At 33.7% G+C, this 4,730-nt stretch overlaps 1 long non-coding RNA gene across 1 annotated transcript; it reads right to left on the bottom strand.

Annotated features, from left to right (window-relative positions):
* Positions 1 to 211: 211 nt before the first annotated feature.
* On the bottom strand, positions 212 to 1,361 carry LOC127072598 (uncharacterized). Its single transcript, XR_007785538.1, has 2 exons — positions 896 to 1,361; positions 212 to 669 (listed from the first exon to the last, which is right to left on the bottom strand). It is a non-coding gene; the product is annotated as an uncharacterized LOC127072598 (long non-coding RNA).
* Positions 1,362 to 4,730: the final 3,369 nt, after the last annotated feature.

The raw sequence follows: 4,730 nt of genomic DNA on the forward strand, positions 1-4,730 counted from the left end.
CAACCTTCCTGACCGGAATAAAGATATCGTTGCACATTTTGTCATATGAATCTAATTATGAAACTGCATTTGACTTTTGAAACAACTAATTTCGTCTTTTTGTTTTTTATTTACTTTTCTTTTTTTCTTTTCTTTAATTTTCTTTTTTTTCTTTTTCATTTATTTTTATTAAAAGGAAAAGGAAATCTGATAAAAAAAATTTGAATCCCAATTAAAATTGAAGACAAAAGGAGGATTCTATTTACTTTTCATTTCTAGTAACTCAAGTCATTTTGATTTCATTTTATATTTATTATATGTACTTGAGGTTTATTTATAGTTTACGTCTGTATGTAAAGATTGTAGACTTTCCAGTAGATAAATATCTGAAAGTTTATCCCGGTGTCGTAAACAAGTTTATAAGCTTAATTATGCCGATTAAATTCATTCGCACGTTGTCCGGAACGATCTTCGTTTGTAAATCGAAACAATACGATGGTAGAGTATTATTAAAACTGTTCGAACCTGGTTTCATATTGTACGGTTCTACTACGCCCTCTCGAAATTCCAAGCCAGGTAGAATTCCTTTGTGCGGAATTTCCGTTGTCCTTATTCGGACGTAAAACCAGCCGGACTTCTGCTTGTTTTGGATCCATTTATTTTCATTTGCTGACCGCCATAGCCTCTGAGCTGGTAATTAAGGCATACGTTTTAACGAGATCTTGGAAACCAATAATATTTTTAATTGAAAATATCAATCGCATTATTTTCCAATTAAAAAGGATCCTTTTTCTAAACTTAAATATCATATATCATATAAAGATGATATATATAACAATCATGAGTATTATCTTTGTTAAGAAAATTTTCTTGTCTAACAATTTCAGGATTGTTAATTTCGTGAAAAAATTTCTACCTTAGCTAATTACCGCGACTAATTACGGCGATTTGTATTTTCTCTTCGCTTTGGTAACTTCATAAGCTTTTGAGGTTCGCAGACTTTGGCTGGCGAAGACACGAGGTCATTAAAGTGACAGGTGATGGTTTCCAATTAACTTCTGATTGCACGCATTTCTTCAGGACTTCCGCAAAACACTTTCGTGGTGAATTCACGATTTGCTTTTTATCGTCGACTTTTTTATCGATCACGACGGTCATGAACACGCGATAATTCTTGACCGTACGATGGCTCTATCAACATCTATTAACTCGATAGCAGAGAATACGAAAAATAAACAACGAATTCTAGGAAGAAACAATGAGAAAACATCGATCACTAATTAATTTCCATTTTAACGTACATGCAATGTAGACGATTTCTCGAGGTATTTAATTTCAAATCTCAGCACAATTAAATATGAATACGAATGCCTCCGACGATTTATCTATCGAATTTACGTTTCTCTCTTATCGCAAGCGCATGATTCTTTCTAAAATTTAAATCGTACTGAAATTGTTAAAGTTCGCGCGACTCTTGACTCTCGCTACCGATAAAAGAAATCTCTAATTTTAATAAGATGATTTCACAATTAATCGTATCGCGCGCTCAAGAAAAACGTAATAATTTAAAAAGATGGTAGATATCATTGAGCTACTTTATAGGATCGTGCTGTCTTTTTTGTTTCCTTTTTTGTTTCCTTTTTTTTTTCTTTTTTTTTTTTAACACGAATCGAAACTTATATAGAAGCGATATTACAGTGTGAGTGTACTATCAATTTCAATCTTTCATGACCGATAAGCAGGCGCCATGATTCCGAGGTTAGACGCAAAAAATTCTTTCGCGTATCGATCAAATTCGATACTTATCCATATCTGCAAGCGATTTTTCATTTGTGAAAAATCACAAAAATATTATTTCATCGAATGATCGAGCTCGAAGCAGTTAATTTTCATTTCTTTACACATCGATATTATCGATAACATATATAAGTAAAATATACGATTTTAATCCTTCATTCGGTTGACAAAATCCATATATTCATAAAGACGTATGAGATGTAACCTTCGCAAACGTTATCGAGACCAGGACTACCGAATAATTTTACATTAAGAGCGATAAAAGTTTCGAGATCGAGAGTGGTTGTTATCTAATGTCACTTTTTAACAGTACCTAAATTATAGTAATATTAGACATTGCTTAGCTTCGTATAACGACGATAACGAAAGAAAATGAGATCGAGTTCGACCATTGGCCTCATTTCGTTATCATACCTTGCTCCGGTCACGTGAAATATTCTCAAGGTATCAAGAAAAAGACACTCGATCATTGTGGACTATTAAAGATTCAACGATCAAATTTCAACGATTAAGACGAATTAAGTGAACGTTCCTAATTTTTATTTGACAGATCGTTGAGATGATGATAAGAAACAAACTAGTTGATCAACTTTTAATCAGTTCGATTTATTATTACACATAAAACTTACATGATCGCAATAAAAGAAGATAAGATAGCTAACATAAATATGACTTACATAATTACTAAAGAAACGTAATAATGTAAAGAAACAGAAATAGAATATAACATAGTTGTTAAATATTCGCAATAGATATCAAAAAATGTTTCGATCTTTAACGATTGGTATACAACGTCGTATCAAGTAGTGTTAAATGCGTGTTTGCTTTTATATCGTATTCTTTAACGTCCTAGAAATAACATTTTATGCATTAGCATTAAAATCAACAAGACATATTGTATTTATGTTCGCTGTCGGTGAAAATATTAAGTGTCATAAACGTTCAAAAGAGGGAAATAAGTTTTACATCATTGCTTCGTGTAATCCTATCCACTTAAGTATTCTCTTCCCAGCTTTTCCAACAAATGGTCACTTCTATGTTCTTCTTTACTCTGTCTGACGTTTATTTTTGAAATCGGAGGAATATTTATGACGTAAGATCGTAAAGAAACAATTTTTCTTAGACTTTCCAATGCACCCTCTAGAAAGTGCTTCTCAGGATCGCATTTTTTCTCACCCTCAACGATAAGGACGTCGACCTTTCCTCCTATTCCTTCGAAAGATGTCCGTCGGCATCAAAGCGTGTACAGATCGCTCGATGAAATAGCAAGAAACCTTGGCCACTGGATGCTGGCGTCTCTGAAGCAATTTATGATTTAATAGAACGAAGGTCAACGCCGAGAGAGAATGAAAGAAGAAAAAAAGAAAAAAGATAAAGACGTAACACCCTGTGCACGTAATAAAGTAAATCTTTCCAAGACTAAGTTGGTTATTCGATTCTACATGAAAAAAAAAAAGAAAAAAGAACAAGAAGAAGCCTTTTTTTCAAACTTAATTTATTCGTCGAGAAGGATGCCTTTGATTTGAAGTTCGAACTTCTGAGTCTGTAAAAAAAAAAAAAAAGAAAAGAAAAAGATAAAAATAAATAAATAAAATTTCGATTGTTCGAAGAAAAAAAAAAAGAAAAAGAAGAACGATCTTTTCAGGCAGAGAAGACTATCGAGACGATAAGATAGGTGTCAAGAACCCCCGAAATTCCTACGAACTGTTTAATCAGCTTATCATCGACTATCTCAAGCTATGAGCATTCCTCACTACCTGTGCTCGGTGATACTGAGATAGTGAGTAAACTGTGTAAAACGATTTAATAGAGAGATAGAACGGGATCTTAATGAAGACATATCAACGTTTTTCGATATATGTACGTACTTACGTATTGCAATAGAAAAGAAAGGAAGGTAAAGACGAGAGATAAGAAAAGATATATTTATCTTGGAATCACGAAAGAGGTAGAGAGACAGAGAAAACATTTACTTTATTTCTTTTATACGTAATCATCTTAGAATTAGATCAATCTCAGTCTTTACGAGTCCTATCGATCTAGAATCAGTTTAGAAGAAGTAAAATTCAATCGAATATCCAAATATTTTTTAGTTTAAATATTATTTTTCTTTGGTTTATTCTAATAGCATCTTTGAATCCGAATAGTTACGAATTAATTAGATGAGAAGCTTTTTATGAAAAAACAAATCATCGGTATTCTCGTATGACCTCTAAACCTTAAATGGATTCTCTCTCTGTCTCTCTCTCTCTCTCTCTCTCTCTCTCTCTCTCTCTCTCTGTTTCTCTTTCTCTGTCTCTATTTCTTCACTCGCTGAGATAACGTCGTTAAATGAGTCACGGTAAAAATGAATAATTTAAAAACCCTTAACTCCGATGAGCGATTCAAAAATCATTAAAGAGTAACCATAGACGGTTGCGTAAAGAAGGTGACTTTATCGGAGGCATCGTAGTAAAACTCGCGATAAATTTGCCGCTACGATCGTTTCGAGAGATTGCCTCGCACGGCTTTTCCATACTCCTTTGAGTCTTAAACAGTTCTCATCCTGTCTCTTAAAACACATTTCGAGATAGAAAGAAGGACAAAAAGAGAGAGTTTTGACCACGATACTCTCTTTTGTCGGTTCCACTGTGCCGGATCGTTGCGAAATTTTGAAACTCCTTTTCTAAGTATTTTTAATACAGGGAATCTTTTCTACAATGGTAAGCTCGCAATCCTAGGGCCTCTTTCTCTCTACCTGATTAATATCTCCCCTTCTCTCAATGAGAAGAGCGTCATCGAGTCTCAATGGACCTGCTAGCGATTATTTCGAGATTTACGAGACGACATGTGGCTCTACTTCGAGGAGAAACAACGAAAAAAGAGAAAAAAAGGAAGAGAGGAAAAAAGGAAACGATGGCTTGTGGCCTTTCTCTTTTTATTTCTTTCTCCTCGTATATTCTCTCTCTCTCTGT

The sequence above is a fragment of the Vespula vulgaris genome, chromosome 1 (genome assembly GCF_905475345.1).
Source record: "Vespula vulgaris chromosome 1, iyVesVulg1.1, whole genome shotgun sequence".
In the NCBI taxonomy this organism is placed as follows: Eukaryota; Metazoa; Arthropoda; class Insecta; order Hymenoptera; family Vespidae; genus Vespula; species Vespula vulgaris.